Raw genomic sequence first — 17,567 nt, forward strand, 5'->3', positions numbered from 1 at the left:
TGCAAGGAAATTGAAGCTTCAGGTTCAAGTCCTAGTCTCTGATTATGGGTAAATGACAAGTCAGGTAACAGCGGCAATTGATTGAGAGTGACATCTAAGCAAAGATGCTTTTAGCTACCTCTGGGCTCTTAGGACACTTAGAAATAATTCAGATATGGTTTCTTATCAGCTGGGTATTAGCAGCCTGTAAATATGTATCCCCATTCAGCATAATGGGTTCTGACAGAGTAAAAGCCACCTGGAAAACATTTAAATGTCCTTCCTCCAGTGGTTGTTTAGCTACTTTTTCCCTGAGGGGCAACAAATCAACAATGCATTATTTTAGTTTGTTAACATGTAGGATGTGTCAGGCTTTTATTTTGTCTTTTGTTTTGTTTTCTGTTTGCCTTCGTTTGTTTGCTCTCTGTGCTCTTCATTTGTCTTTCAAATATAGACTAAAAAGGATCAGTTTCCTTGTCCAGCCTCATGTCATATGTACACAAAAACGAGTTAATCTTTAATGAAGCAGAAAGTGAGTTATATAAAGGCAATTTCCTTCCAGGCTTTACATGATGGCTCTTGTTCATTTTATTGGGTTCATCAACCAAATGGTTATTTATTCATATATCCATCCAGCACAGATCGAACACGGCTACGTGGAAGGCATTTTGACAGATTTGGGCCTCCCCACCCCCACCTCGTAATCATTGGAAAAGAAAGAGCAAGCAAATACTGCTGCCACACAGGCACAGTTTGCGTCCTAATTTCCCTTTGTTCCATTGTGGCATAATTCCTGCTCTCTGGGTTGGTTAATCATTTTACAAACAAGATTCCTCTTCCACCATGTTCAAGGTGGTGAAATAAAGAATTTCATCATTTCTTTCGTTGTACACTCTAGATATCATGTAATTTTATGTTCTTTAGAAGTTAACACAATTTCCGTCAGCCTGGTATTTTGAGGTGTTCTTTCCAAACTCATCCTAAACTTGAACCAACCGTCGTTCACGTCAGGCCCGTGTGTTTGTGCTGACTGCTAAGCACGTATCAGGAGTACCCATCTTTGGTTTGGGCTGCCTTCCTTCCACTTAGAATATACTCCAGTTCTACAAAGACTAGGAATCCTTCGAACACCAACTTAAAGTTCAACCTCCTCTTTGGGGCTTTCTTGGGAACCCACACTGACTGCTTCTTCTCCAAACTCCTGGGACACTGATTTTTCTACATCATGTGTTTGGTATACCAAATTCTGCCTCACATTATGAATTATGTTTTGAAATTAGTGTGTCAGCTCTTTGAGTGCAAAGAATGGTGTGCACAGTTCCCTGTGTATCTGTGAGAGCTTAACAAATTATTAAATGGTCAGATTTGTAGGAATGGAAGTTGATCCATCCCTTTGTGTGAGTGGTAGTTTTAAAAACACTGATAGTAATGATCATTGTTAGAGAATATTTATTGAAACTTTTCTCTAGCAGAAAAGTGTCCATAGAATCAACTAAAAAGCAAAAAATCAAAACCTGGAGTTACTAAAGTTAGTTGCTTTAAAAAATTTTCTGAAGCTACTGCAGTTGAATTTAAAAGGTTTTTTTCCCTAAGAAGCTTGGAAAACTGATCTAATGTTACATAACGGAGTAAGTAGTAGGTTTGTTCTTCAAAGAACTTGAGAAATCTTTGCTAATTAATTAACTCATTAATCACTAGCTAAACTAGCAAGCAGGAAAGGAGGCTGCAAAAAGAAAAGCCAGTTGTTGTATCAGCAGCAATCTCGAAACCAAACCATAATCTAGAGAGTAAAGGGAGGGGTGCTTGTTCAACTGGTGACGTACAGGGGCTGGGGTTTTCACTGTGCTTTTGGTTTGGGGATGGAAGTTGATCTGGCTTTGAGCATAGACAGTGCCTTGCTAAATACTGCCTGTTCTTAAAATAGCTCACAATGCCAGCTTTTTACACACTGGGTGCTGGGGTTTTCCATTTCATCGAGTAGAATGAGAGGCAAAGAAAACATTATGTAGTGCCCTTTATGCGGAAGCACCAAAATATGCTTCCAGAAACATGTGGGAGGGAGACAGAGAAAGAGTGGCAGAAGAGATGGTGCAAAAGAGCAATTCCCAGTTTTAGTAAATGAACCAAATCCTAGAATTAGAAAATACTCAAATTGGAAGCTAAAAATGTCAGGCCATTTTAAATCTAAGATAATGGCAACTTACAAAATTGAGGCTTAAAAAAAAATAAATAACACCCCCCCACCTCCCAATGCCCATCCCTCAACCTCTATTTTGAAGGACATCTATTCAGGCGGTTTCGAATACTCCTGGTGTTGAGATAGACAGGGAGGTGAGGGGGTGTAGGGCAGTCTCCGTGTAATGCACAGTCCCGCCGATTTATTCACCCTCAAAGCCATTTTAAAATCAATTCAGTATTTCCTGGATAAGTTGACGTCACCCCGCTCATATCAGAGTAAAGGACTGAGCTGCTGGCTTAGTGCTCGTTAAAATTCTGTATACTACACGAGGCAGGAGCCAATGCCTATTTTCAGGACAACCATAAAACAACGCCGTAAGTGTTCTTGTCTCTGGGGCCAAGGTGGGGAGAGCAGAGAGGAGTTGTGTGGGATGAGGTTCACACAGGGAAAGGGGGAGGGGGATGCACGTCATGTGTTTTTGTTTTTTTGGTGTTTTTTTTTTTTAACCAAATTCTAGCAATAAAATAAGTGTCAACCACATACAGTTAATAAAGCATCCAAAACACAGAAATGAATTCAAGAGTACTCTAAGAATTCTAATCTGGAGGAGACCAGCTAGGAAAGTAGTGACAGACAATTTAATCTGGGGAAAATGACTTTACACCCCAGAAATCGAACACACTATTCTCAGTTCTTTTATTTTCATTAAGTAGTTTTTCTTCTCACAACCCATTTATAAAGGAAAATATCTGTCACCTGTCACCCATCTTGGTACTATTTGTATGAACATGGAACCTAGGTCTTCCACGTAGATCGTGTGTGTGTGTGTGTGTGTGTGTGTGTGTGCACGTGTGTGAGCATACACACCCATTCATATACACAGATAAGTGACTACAGGTCTGTCAACAGGACCCCCTGGTCATGACTGCCATGGCAGAGGGACTCTCTGAGGTTTGGCTCTGCCATGACCCCTTACCTGAGGAATGTGTGGCTCTGCTCTGATGGAGTCAGGCAGGGTAGTTCTACACTAGAGTTTTGTAGACCTGAGGGGGCAAAGCGGCGATCTTCCCCCCAGGGTAAGATGTACTTTTGGTACAAGTGTTGTGCCATCCAGCTAGGCCTGCTGCTCTCCCAGCGGAGGGAGTAAACCTTGCAGAAAGGGGACCCCCCCAACCCTGGGGCAGAGACACTGTGCTCAGAGCACTCTCAGAGAAGTGTACCCACTAGGCCTTCTTTTGTCCCACCCGATGGCAAAGGAGGCTGCCCTAGGCCTCCAGAAAAAAAGACCTTGAATTCAGAACAGGGCAGTCACTTTGTTTTTGAGCATTCCATGGCAAGCACTCTTTCCCCCAGATAACCCACAAACCCAATTTCAAATAATATTTAGAAATTCTCAGTGAGGAGCTTGGCTTTTTCTTCTTTCAGCTGCCACACACACACACACACACGGATACGCACACATGCACACCCGGTGGGCCCCTGCATATGGAAAGAAACGCGACTCTTATTCTTAGAAGGGCAGGCTGAACTTTCAGAGTTCATTAGAAACACAGCCCGACATAAATGCTTCGGCTCTCCTCTAAGTGGGACTCCATGTTCAAAAGCAATGAAGAACAGCCTCAAGACCCAGCTTCCCTCTCCTGCTGAGTCAAGGGGAAGTGAAGATGGGCAGAGTTCTTCCAGGAGGGGTTGGCGCTCTGCCTGCTTGGCACAGAAAGAAACCAGCCGCCGCTCTACCCACGTCCTCAATTTTCAGGGACAGCCTGGTTCCAGATCTCTGCTGGAAGCTGTGGCCTGGCCCCCAGGCAGCCAGGATGATGGGACCTCCTACGCTGTTGGAATGTCTGAGGGAGGGAAACTAAAACTCATGCCACAGAGAGATCTAAAAAGGATACTGTCAGTCCTTTGTCTTCCTCAGCTAGCTCATATTACTCTTTGAAATGGCACAGTGGGGCCATGGCCCAGTTGGTAGGGAACAGCGTGGGTCCCTAGGACCTAGGGAACAGAGGTCGGAGCTTTTATACCATCTCTCTCTTAGACCAGCCAGGTTCAAATCTCAGCTCTGCCACTTCCCAGCTCTGTGACCTGGGGCAAGTCACAGAACCTCTCTCTGCCTCACTTTCCTCTTCTACAAATTGAGGTAGTGACAGTCCCTACTTCATGGACTATGTATGTATGAGGATTAAATGAGAATTAAATTTTCAAGGGTTAACACCATGAAAATGTCAGGGATGATTATTAGACATGTATCCCACCTGAGTTCCCACTCACCTGCTCTTAAACTTTCAAGGGAAGAACAAAGGAGAACCAGGCTACCTGGACGCACGTACCCACTCTTGGGCCCCGGTGGTCTCAGGCCGGTACTGCCTTCAGATCGCACCCCCACCTGCCCACGTCTTTCTCCAGACTGAGCGGAAGCAGAGCTGTTGGCTGACTCAGCTGAAAGACACAGGCATCCTCATTACCCTGAAATAACCCCATTAACAGAGTCTATAAAAGCAGGCGCCACACCGGGAAAGAACCTGGGCCACTCATGGACTCTAGGAGACTAGGTTGTGCAGAGCTGTTCTGAAAGGAATATTGGGCCTTATTTACTATTAACAACATGAGGGAGAAAATGGAACCACTGAGAGTTTGTTCTTTATGCTGAGTTCCTATTGCCTAGAAATAAAGCACCCACTGCCTAGGGAAAGGCACCAGTTATCTGCAGCCAGCCTGCCATGCACCATGATTGCACAGAAACTGACCAGAGGGTTCTGACTCTGAAATTGCAATACAATATGTGCTCCTAGGATTCAGACTGAAGACTTCCGTCTAAAGAAGAATGTGTGAAGGCTGTTTCCTTAGCCTAAGCAGACGTTTCCCCAACCAAAAATCAAAGCCTAGTATGTCACGGAGGACTTCTGTATGGTTTCTGGGACTGCCCTTAGGCTATCTTAAAGGTAAGGGTTTGAATGCCAAAACATTGGTCTTTGGGGACTAGGAAGGAAAATAGGACAGAATATTTGACTAACCTAAAAAAATCAGGCACTGACCGCATTCATGCGGCAAGCAGGTAAAAGGCAGCAAATAGGGAAATATTTTAAAAGTGGAAACCCATAGTTACATTTATAAGAGTCTCCCTCTTGCTCTTATCTTTATCTGAGTAACAAAGAGAAACCAAGAACTGGATCCCGAGTCTCCATGGTGACTCCTAGAGCACTACAGGTCAGAGGTAGAATTGCCAAAGAAAGTCGTAACCCCCTAATTCTACCCTGTTCTGTCCCTCAGAAGGGCCAACCATCTGAGTACCTGCCTCTATTTGCCTTCTCATTCTGGGTCATTCCAATGGGCAGCGTGTCCCCTTGTGATCTATTCAATGTGCTCCCAGGTTAGAAGAGAGAACCCTAAGGAAGGACACTCTTCTGACCCCAGCAGAGTACTGTTTAGAATCACAGGAGGTGGTCGTAGAGTCAAATCTTAGCTTCCCCACTGAAAGCTGGGTAACCTCTCTGAGCCTCTGGGTTAGCATCAGGAAATTGGAAATAATGCCCTGCACCTCACTGTTTGGGATAACTGTGGTGATGTAAGCAAAGCAGAGGTTAAGAATTCAATGAATGTTAACTGTCGTTTCTGGAAAAGGAAACATAAATATATATCCACATCAAGGATGTCTTCTAGTCCTGTCCTAGGGACTTTAAGAAGAATAAAAATATAGAGCAGTTTTCCTAACATTAAAAACACTTTAGTATTTTGGAATAGAAAATATAGAGATAGGAAGTTTTAAAATAAACTGATCTGAGCTTCTCCCCATCCATCCACTAACATATTAGCAACTATATTCCACACAAAGTTGACTGTACTCCTGGTCTGTAAAATGTGGAGATTTTTATTGTTGGCTTGTTAATTACAAAACAAAGTACTTTGTAACATAGAACAATACCACACATGTAACCAGGGCACTGTTCTACCTGGTGGATTTGTAATACTAATTTTAAATTGAATTCCAAAATTTTAAATGTACATTTCATTTGTAAAATTGTGGTCATTAGTGTTGCACTCTGCTTTCTGGGTTTTTTTTTTTTTTCTCTTTTGCAATGTGGGCTTTGTGGTTTTTTTCATTTATAAGTAGGGTCTTGAACAAGATATATCTTAAAGCCATTTCTTCTTTAGTCTTTCATTATTCTGTGAAGTTCTCAAATCAAACTCCATGTCACATTTTTAGCAATTAACGAAAGCAGTTTCTGAGAAGGGGAAGTGGAGAGGAAATATGTCTCAACCAAAAGTTGCTTATGCCAACTACAAGCGGGGCCTCTTCATAATTTTGCTAGCCGCAAAATAAAAGTCTGTCCTCACTGTGTCATTTGCAAAGAAGGGACAATCCTGATGAAGAAGAAACCACTGAGGGCAGCAGGGAGATTCCAGAAGGCACAGGACAGGGGGCAGTGTGTGGTGCAGTTTAAGGTAAGAAAATGGAGAGGTGAAAATATTTTTAAATATTTAAAGCCCCCCCGCCGCCTCCCCCCCACCCCCGTTCAGAGTGTAGGTATTTTCTGCTCTTCACACACTGCATCCTGTCAGCCCCCATGGCAGCTTTTCATCTGCCCCAGTCCAGCTTTCTCTCAGCTCCCTTCACACATCCTGTGCTTCTCATACCTATCGCATTCCCAACACCACGCGCACGGGCCACCGCCACCCAGGACAGCACAGGAAAAGCAATCTAAGGAATGATGAACAGTTACAATTCTACAGAAGCTCCTTCTCTGCACAGTCAATACGCAGCCTGCCTCTGGTTTCTCTCTGTGTTAATAGACTTCATGATCCCTAAGTTGGAACTTTTTTTTTTATTAAAGATTTTATTCATTTGAGAAAGAGAGCGAGCAAGCGCAGCAGGGGGAGTGGCAGGCACAGGCAGAGGGAGAAACAGGCTGCCCATTGAGCAGGGAGCCCAAAATGGGGCTGGATCCCAGGAGCCCGGGGATCATGACCTGAGCCGAAGGCAGACACCTCACCGACTGAGCCACCCAGGCGCCCCTAAGTTGTAACTTGAAAAGAAAAGCAAAAAAAAAAAAAAAAAGGTCTGATATATTCCATTCAACCATTTGGGAGATCCCTTTAATTTAAAAAGGAAAGGGAAAAAAAATTCATTAAGAAAGAACTGTACTAACGTGACTGTTGGGAAATTCTCAACTATCCCATATCTGAGGTAACTACTGAAGCTGAAAACAGCATTCAGTCTATCAACAAAGACTTCTCAGGAGGCTACCATTCAAGCTATTCCATCAGCCGTGAGGGAGGACATGATGGATTCCTGTTCTTTGAAGAGCTCACCATCTAGTTGAAGAAAATTGAAATTGAAATAACATTTTTTTAGTTGTTAATCCTACCCCATGTAAAAGTAGACCAGGACGATGTAACAAACATGTTTACTACTCAATAGATGGTACACCGTGATAAGGGTTGAGCCGAAGCAAAGCCTCTGTGCTGTGCTGTGAGGGCTTCCTAACAGAAGGGGGATCTGCCCCGGGCCAGCGCAGGCACAGACAGTAGGCTTTGGACTGGCCGGAAGGAGGAGGCCAAGGCTCCAAAGAAGCAAGAGTAGGGAGAACACCTATCAGATGTAGCTACTTGCAAAGCATCTTCAGAAGCCATGGCTGTCTGATATTCAAGTACCACGAAGAGGAGCAAGACATGGCTATGAAAAGATAGTATCTGGGTTTAAGATAATTTAAAGAGACCCTAGTCCACCCTATTGCTCTAAGTATATACTCTCAGCCAATGAAAAATATGGAAGCTTCTGCTATGTACAAGGCACTGTTAGGGTGAGGGAAGGCAGAGGAACAAAAAGGAAAGATCTAATTTGAGCTCAGAAGCTAGACATAAAAACAGGAAATGTTAACAATGCAAAAATATACTAAACAAAACCAAAAAAATAAAGAATAAAAGGAAGGTGAATTGGCAAATAATTACTCCATCTGTAGAGGAAACCAATTATTTTGTCTGCTAAAAACTGTTTCCTTTCTTCTGAGAATAAAAGAGCCTTCCTTTATTTCTGAGTATCTTTCTTCCAGCCCCTGAGTTAGTCCTGTGATATCCACAGGAGCTGCCATTTCTTCCACAACCCTGCTCCCCTGGCCATCACCAACTGGTAAGAAGTGAGTTTTAGCAGCGTGGAAGTCCCTGGTCCCAGTTTCTTCCAGGAATCAGCTACATCCTGGCTTGTTTTTTCAATCTTTTTATCAATAATAGGAGCATTTGCTCATAAATTCCCTCTTTGATAATGCTGATTCAAATTGGATGCCTGTCACTTGGGACTCAAAGAGTCTTATTAAACGTCAGAGTGATTAAAATCTGCCTAGTATTGTAATTGCTTGCATTCCTTTCTTCAAACTTCTGGATGTTTCATACTCACTTTTACATCACCTAGAGTGTGTATATCTGTGATTTATTGTAAGAGAGAGAATTAGGCGAATAATACCAGTTGTAGTAACAGATAAACTCCCAAGTCTCAGTTGCCTGTCAGCTTACAAGTTCATTTCTTACTTGCATAAATGGTTGCTCTTAAAAGAGAGGTGGCTATTCTCTAGGTGGTGTTTCTGGGACCAGCTTCTCTTACGTAACTTCTGGCTCCATCTTTCACAGCCATGGTTTCCTGTGCTGAATCCCCCACAGACAGGAGTGGAAAGCACGGACAGGCCTTCTACTTAATAAGCACCTGGGCTCGGAAGTGACTACATCTCTGCTCTCACTCCACTGGGAGAAGGAGGCATATAAACGTGAAGGCTGGGAAAGGCGATCCGTAGCTGGGCAGCCAGGTCCTGGCGGTGGCTCTGCACCATGGGAAGGAGGCAGAGATAGCTGATGGAAAACTAGCCGTCTCTTCCACAAAGTCATTCAAGTAATGGTGGCTAAATCTACCTTACTACAAGAAAGAAAGAGAAAGCAAGGAAGGGAGAAAGAGGTAGCAAAATGAAGAAAAAAATTTACTGTGGGTTACAGATGGGAAAAGATTGCTCTACCTCTAACACACATTTTTAAAAATTCTCCCAAATGATTAACCTTGGCATCTAAACTGGGTAAGTCAAAGCTCAGCTTTCATGGTCAAAATTCTCTTCACATAAAAGCACGGGGCAATCTGCCAAAGAACCTTCCTTAATGGCTGGAATTCCAAGGATACAGATGTCTTCTTAAAAATGACTATTTCTTCCATTGACCTGAATCCCACTTTATTTCTCTGTGAGGGCAATGAGGGAAAAGGTACAAACCTTGGAACAAACAGGAAATATTCCAAAGCCTTTCTATACAGTTCCCAAAATGTTTTAAGTTATTTTTTTTCCAAAAATGTTGTAAACACAAACCCTTATGGCATAGAAGTTGGGTTCTGGTTCAGAAGTAGGGTTCTGGAGTAAACCTCCATGCTCAGGGGGAGGGAAGAGAGTGCAAGAGACAGGAACTTCCTAAAATAAGGCTGGACCCCAGCTATTGAGAGCCCTGGGAAGTCTCCCCCCACTTCAACTTCCCAAGAGTCAAGCCAAGTTCTCTGGCACTGAGGGGAATTTATGAAGAATAGTACCATGGTTAATTTTGGAGTTTCAGTGCCTAGCACAGGGCCCAATGATAACTAGCAAGTATTCAATAAATATTTGGTGAATGAATTAATGGATGGAGCTGGGATTTGGTTATTCTATCTCAGATACAAAATGAGCATTTGGCCTCAGTACCAAAAGAAGAAAAAAAAATCTGGAACTGGGGCACAAGATTGGAGCAAGACAAACAAGAGGCATTCAATGCCAAGCTCTTTAAATGCTTTTAGTTGGAAATCCGTGTGGTCTCAGAGTCAGGAGCAAAGATGAGTCACCAAGCAGAGGTCAAAAAGATTTAGCTAATTAGGTGGCATATTGAGTCAGGAAGCCAAGGAAATGATTACTTTTAAATTATTGTACAACCTAGTTGGAGAAGGCCAATAGTAGTAAAAGATCTGATTTCTTTTTTCATAGCTTATGTGTGTTACTCTGAAAAGCACAAACAGCCTTGAGCAAAACCATAAAGTAGACCCGCACCCATTCATCTCCTCTCTTGTCACCCCCTGTATGAGTAAATGTACCTACCTCTCTGTGTCCAACAGCTCTGTTTTTCCCACCCACTCCTTACTTCCTAGGTCTTCCTAGGGCGACACCTCTTGCTTCATTTTTCCCCATCCTAAATGGACCTTTCCAAGGTCACAGTCACTCACACTTGCTCTTGGCTGCTGAGAGATGCCTAATTTGTTAGTCTGCTCATGTGTTCAGAGAGGGCATTAATGGCAAACGCAGGTAAAATATAGTCTTGTTTATTGGGGTCTTCTGAAGACAAAACCTTTACCCAATGGAGTATCTATAATCATGAAAATTTTCTAGGGAAGCAAGGCCACTGGGGAGGAAATCATGGGGCAGGCTGAACTTTCCCTGCCCTTTAAATCACAGCAGGAGAAGCAGCCACTCTTTCTGTCAGATCTTGAGACCTGGCTATCAAACCCTTTTAAAACAGCAACTGTCCTGGTTGAATCAACGCAGAAAAAGACCTCTCCGGCAAAACCTCAGCCCCAGACCAGTCAGAGAGATATGAGTTACGTTAGTGGATATCTTTTCAAAAGGGTACCTGAGTCATTTCCCTTTAGACCCCTGTCTCCTTTATTTCTGGTTCTCTCAAATGCTTCTTATAAATTAATAGCTGAAAACACACAACAGTGGTGTGTGGTGTCCCTTATACACTCCTTCGGGGAAAAAAATTTTTTTTCATTTAGTTTAAAGAATAAAATTGAACTTCCCTGAGACTGTAACTGGGACCAAACCACGCCAGTCTCCCTGGTCACTCATGTCTGAAGGAGGGACATCATGCTATAACCCCACGAACAGCCTGAAGACAGTTATGTCTGAAAAAAAAAACACTACAGATTACCAGGCTGCCAAGTTAGTAAAAGGTAAATGTTAGCAACTATTATGCAGGCTCATGGATTTTACCCATTTTTCCTTTCCTATTGCCACTGCTGCTCTTTAAATCTTTCCAGAAACAACATAAGATATAAGTGAATTCATAGTTACATATATATCCTTACATAGATAGATAGATATAGATATGGATAGATAGATATAGTCACACTTATGTAAAGTCTCTATTCCTAGAATCATTCCCAAAGGAAGTTGCTTTTTGATATCTTCTCTTCAAACTAACAAAGTAGCTTGTAGTCTTTGTTACAAATTATAACAGTCTCACATATTCATCAGGCGACTCTAGAGAAACACAACCATATACATTTTCCCTCTTGAATTGAACAATGATAACAACACCAGAAGCCTCGAAGGCTGATAAGGAACATACTTAAAACAAGCTCATACACGTTATAGAGGAAGACCAATGAGGTCACCCCGGAGCCTACAGGCCAGAGCCAATCAACATCATCAGGGGTTCATCTTAAGTGATCAGCTTTCACCTGATGAAACTGGCTTCCTTATCCAGTACCCCAGAAGACCCATAGATCTGCCTTAGCAAACGGCAGATGGAATCAGACATACAATGGACTGTATGTATGAAGCAGACCCAGGGAAACCAGTACAAATGATAGGAGAGGACAGAGGGGAAAAGGGAAGAGAAATCAAGCAGACGGGCCCAGTCCTTCATGTGCTCTGACACCTGAGGATATCACTCTGCAACCCCACAGTTTACAAATAATAGAGTGATGGTACTGAGTCATGAAGGAAAGGTTAGGTCACATCTGATAGACTCTGTTTATTAAGACAGGGAGATGATAATGCATCCTAGATAATTATCCATTAAAACTGGTCTTCAGAAAGCTTTGATATGTAAAATGTATGTTTAAAAATTGAAGCACTGAAAGCATTTTATTCCTCAATGTTAACCCACATGACGTGTTAGTGGGTCAGCCAAGCAAGTTCAAGAAGTGAGAATAATAGAGGGAGAAACAGTCAAAAGGCTACTCTATTATTTTTAACCCACTTTCATTATTCTAACGTAGAATTTTTTAATTTTAGAGGACCTGTTTTAATAAATAATAATTAGATAAGCATGTTCCCAAATTAACATATTTAAAAGAAGAATAATGCTTTTAAAATGCTCCAAGATTATTTATTTCAGTCATTTATTCAAGTGTATCAGGCACATTTCTTGGTTCAGGAGCCAGTGTGGTGAGAGGTTTTCATTTACCCAAAAACTGTCCCCCTACCCCAATACAATCTTACCTTTACTGAAGGTCTATGGAAAAAATCTTTTGCTTGTCATTCAAACTCTTGTAGATTCTAAATCAACTATCTTCGTACAAAGTAGCAATTGTGCCAAGCAGAGTCTTAGCCTCAAGAAATACCTACATCAATCACCAAGACTCAGAGCCTAGCCCTGAGGAAACGGGCAAACCCACAGTCACTGCGGTAGAAGATGTGCTATGTTAGAGCCATAAATACAATGTTTGTTAGGCAAACAATGGCAGAAGGAGTGAGCAGGGTTCAGTGTGTGTGTGTGTGCGTGTGTGTGTGTGTTTATGCTCACGTATGTATGAATAAATTGAGATATTTGGAATTATAGCATTACCATCAGGTAAATCTGGACTGGAAACCAGATTCTGCCACTTATTAGCGGTACAGCCTTGAAGAGGTTACTTGACCTCCCTGAGCTCCTGTTTTCACCTATAAAATAATTATAGTGCCTAAGTTAGAGAGTTATTAAAGCTCCTCATAGAGGAGAAGCAAAAATCATTAATTATATTTATTATGGGTATATAAATGTCCTTGAAAATAGCCTATATTCAACATTCAGAATATTTTGTTTTTCATTTTAAAATTTGGTCTAAAATATTGTGTTCTAGAATATAAACAAGGAAGGGTTGAGTCCTTCAAACACACAGGTATGCATGCCCAAAAGAACAAAAACAGCCAGGCAGGGGTAAGAGCTCCAGCTTTTTTGGAAGCTTTTCTGAATGCCCAGATATTTTTAGATTATTTTTTAAACGGAAAACACACACATGCACACCCCAAAAGGCATAGAACAAACACCCAGAAATATTTTGCTTCAATTTTACATGGGTTATTTTTACAGATCTGTCTTGCTGTGTGGATTTCATTGAGAATGAAATGAATCCGTGATATTGCTTCCATGGAAACCTGTTTCTTTGTGATTGGCTGAGCGGTATCCAGGCACTCCAACAATACCCCGGAAAGTACAAGTACTGTTAATATTTAACAGACACAGTGAAATCTACCAACCCCGTGGCATTTGTTATGCAACTCACTATTAATAAAGAGATTCAGATTCACCCTAACATTTTCTCACCCTCTAAATATCCTTGAGAGGTTGTTTTGTTTGTTAAAACCCCTGACACACAGAGAAACAGGAGTGAGGAGAACAAGACATGGAAGAAGGGGCATAAAACCTTGCAGGTGTGATAAGATAAAACCTTATCATACTTGTAATTGCAATTGCCTCCCTTCCATTTGTTTTCTTTCACGATAGAACTGGGTGGAAAGACAAGAGTGATTTGCCCAAAAGGAATGTTATACCATTTTACATTTAATCATGATGAAGAAAGAAAGTATCACGTCACCTAACACAATTTATATAACCACAAACGTGCTGGTGTGACTAACGAAGCAAGATGAAGCAAATGATACAAAATTAAATGGCCCAAAGGAGACGCTGGGTATTTATTAGTGTTCCTGGGAAACTGAGATTTTTTTTTTTTTTAAAGCATATATGATTTGGAACTGCCAGTGTGCCTTGAATTAAGAGAAGCACTCAACGTTTTTGTTTGTTTCAAAGTCCCAATTTGCAAAAGAGTTAAATTCCCACATGATCGTCTTTTCTACAACACCTACACTGTCTGGACATTTGAGAGCTTATATTTAAAGTTTTATTGACATCACATCAGGAGTAAAATCTACCACTAAATAGGGGGCAACAATACTGAAAAAGCAGTCAAGGTTTTTAATGTTTCCATATATTATCACTCCACTTAGGATATTTTCATTTGAATGTCTTATTTGATATTTTCTCTACTCCCAGTAGAGGATACAATTTAAAAACCTGAACATATATAGTTAGGTCAATCAATTTTTTCTTAAAAATAATAAGGGGAAAATTACTATACTTGGAGATTATATATAAACTACTCTATAGAGAGGTGTTGTTTTGTGTATAAATTCAGTGGAAATCATGTTAGAAAGTGCTACTGGGCAAAAACCCTGGACTACATCTAAAGCTGATATTTGCTGATAGCCCAGGAAATTAGCTGTCCGTGTGCTTCCTGTAAATTTTTAAATTGATATAAAGTTGAATAATAAGGTAGCTTTAAAAATGTATACACAGTAGGAGCTCAGCTTTGATAAATTAATGTAAATTTGTAAAATACTAAAAAATCATACATCAAAACATTAACCACGATTATCTCTGGGGGCCAATAGTTGATTTTTGTGGGGTTTTCTTTTCATTTATATCTTAGTCTCCCCACATTTTCTACACAAAGTATATGTTATTTACAAAGGAAAAAAAATTAAAGAAACAATCAGGATTCTTTTCATCTTTCTCTGTAAGGACAATTAAACCTTAAATATATAAAGAGACTTACATGTTTCAAAGTACTGTGTGCCCACTATCTCATTCCAGGCACACAATAGCCTGGGAGAAGATATTACAGAGAGGGAGTCTCACAGATAAGGAAAATGAAGGCCAAAGGTCAGCCAGCTCTGCAGGATGTCTGGAATAGAAAAGTCAGAGCTGGGAGAATATAGCCAGGGTCCTGGGGTCAGTTCCCTGTCTCCCAACCCTTGTATGAGATATGAGACATATTACACTGACGGTTTTCACATCTTTTTAAACAAAATTATAAGTCCATTTTAATTTTTTGTCTCCTTCTCCTGAATGTACCACACTGCTAAGAATCAAGCAGATGCTTAACACAAAAAATAACTTACAACAATCCATTCCTCTCTGGATGTTTTAAAAGTCATCCTTGCAGCTAAACATTTCCTAAAGAACTGACAGCACTTCAATCAATTTTGTCTTTAAACTATCTTCCAAAGTTTGAAACTCTGAGGTTGTAAAAAATATATACGTTCCTAGCCATCCATGTAGTTTTGGAGGAAGAGATATAAGAAATAATAACATGAGTATAATCTAAGCAGTTTATGAACAGCAATGCTTAGAAAGGGTCAACGGGTACTGCACTCAGGGCCAGCTCACCAGGCCCAGTGCGAAGTGGAGAGAAAGAGAAGAAGGCAGATACTTCCCCAGCCAGCCACCCTCCCAGTCTAGTCCCAGAGTGAGATCAGTGGTCAGGACAAACGGAGTTTCAAGAGACTGTCCCAAGATGCACAATAAAGAAGGGGGGGGATGAAGAGACAGACACCCCAAGATGCCTGAGATAGAAGAGAGACTGAGCTTCAAAGTTGCTTTCCTAGGTGGCTCATTTGTTGTAGGAATCTGCATCGGCAAAGTCACTGCAACCACACACGGTCAATTAGTAAAAGAGGCTCCTTCTCCCCAGCAGACACAATGTTGCCCAAAGCACGCAGCTCCATGTGTGGACATTCCTACTTATTCCCTGACCAGAAACCCTCCGGTAGGAAGCAACGTGCACAACCGCGTGCAGCAGCCCATGCACTAGAAACATAATCAAGTTAGGTCGGCCTCTGACTGGAAGGTATTTTTGAGTCTTTGGCAACAAGGAATCCTTTGGTTAATATAAACATACACACACACACACACACACACACACACACACACACACACACACATCTGATACATAACAGAGACCAAGAGACGACTTCTAAAGTCCAGAGGTAAATGAATTATTTCCCTAGTGAAAAGTAAATGGATGCCCAACTCATGGAGTATTGTAATGATTGAATGAAATACTGTATGTCAAGCACAGAGCACAATGGCTAGCATGAATCACTCAGTAAAATGTTGGCTCTTTGCCATTTTCTCCTACCAATACTGAAACTATTTAGATAAAGCTGCTGTTGCAGTAGTAATGTTTTTTAATGTAACTCTTTCTTTCTATAAATCCCAAAGTCTTCATATTTCCCCACAAAGGAACCAACTTTATTCCCTTCCCCACCACCATCCTCTACACTGACTACATTTTAGAGTAGCAGGCAGGATGCCATAGACACTGAACCCATCTGGAAGAACTGCAAATTAGTTTTGTATGAAATGTTAGTGCAAAATTCAGAGCCAGCTCTGGCTTTACATTTTATAACGAAACTAAAATTTGGCCCATGTTTACAAAAATGTTGCCAGCATTTGCTATGGGCCTGTGATTGTCATTAACCCATGAATTTGAACCCATATCAAAGGCAAAAGATTCCAGATCTGTTGAGAGCAGGGCAGAAGTGAGGCGTATCTCCCACATGTCACTTTGCACACTGACCCTGAAAGAAATGAGAAGTTGATGCACAAAGCTGTTCAGGAAAAATGTGCAGAGTCATATCTTTCAATGAACTTGGGTCACAGTCCTTCCTGCAGTTCTTCTATCTCTTCCAAATGAGCCCCAAAGACAAATCAGCTGTTTCTGAATGTCTACCACAGTTTCTGGGGCAGCCATGAGCTCTCTCTTTCTTTATAGCTTTTTAGTTAAAAAACTGTAAATTTATAGAGGATCTACCTGCCATATCTTAACCAAATTCAAAGGCAGTGCTAAGATGACAGCCACGCTCTGTGTATATCCCCAGTCTTGGCACTGATTGCCAACCTGGCATAGGGTGGCACTGTTTTAAAATATCCTTTATCTACCCTCCAAGGCAGCTGCAGCTCTCTCAAAATTTGTGAACCCTAGAATCTCACAAGTAGACAATGAACCCCCCACCAGGTATTTATATTTTAATAAAATGTCACGTCACCAGATTTATCTGACCTTTTATATAGCTTTAGCCAGGGACAATTTCTAAAGGATGAAACTCAAGGCAGAAATCTAATATGTGGCATCTTAATAAATGAAAAACGATGCAGATCAGAGAATTTCGACATCAAGGCAAGTGTGAAAACAATGGAGGGCATCGTACAGAACACACCAGAATTAGGCAACCCAAATCAGAGTGAAAATGTATATGAAACAACGGAGAGTAAGGTATGCTACAGCTAGAGAAATAGAAATAGATTCTTTTGAGGTTAAGAGCAAGTTGAGGGAGGGGAAAGATGGCAGAAACAAGCTAAGAGCTTATGTTGTCTTCCAGTTCCTCTAAGTTGTAGCAGCTCCTTAGCTCAGCACACTGGGTGAGCCTGGACCTTCCAGGGTACCAAGCAGGGAGGAAAATGTGGCTCTGGCTTTGCCTCCACCCTCTGACTCTCACCCAACACTGGACACTCCCTGCGTCTGATTTACACTTTAGGAAGAACACAATTGCCTCTTTGCAAACAACTCCAAATCCTTGAGTCTCACCATCAG

At 41.4% G+C, this 17,567-nt stretch overlaps 1 long non-coding RNA gene across 3 annotated transcripts in view; it reads right to left on the reverse strand.

Moving 5' to 3' along the window:
• The window catches only part of LOC117802691, a 387,685-nt gene that overhangs the window by 222,016 nt on the left and 148,102 nt on the right, over nt 1-17,567 (reverse strand). Inside the window, exon 1 of one of the 3 annotated variants that reach the window (XR_004626149.1) lies at nt 12,373-12,505. The exons of the other annotated variants lie outside the window; for them this stretch is intronic. This is a non-coding gene — a long non-coding RNA (uncharacterized LOC117802691). Of the gene's footprint in view, nt 1-12,372; nt 12,506-17,567 lie in introns of those variants that run through there. 3 annotated transcript variants of the gene reach the window in all.

The sequence above is a fragment of the Ailuropoda melanoleuca genome, chromosome 1, assembly GCF_002007445.2.
Source record: "Ailuropoda melanoleuca isolate Jingjing chromosome 1, ASM200744v2, whole genome shotgun sequence".
Lineage (NCBI taxonomy): Eukaryota > Metazoa > Chordata > Mammalia > Carnivora > Ursidae > Ailuropoda > Ailuropoda melanoleuca.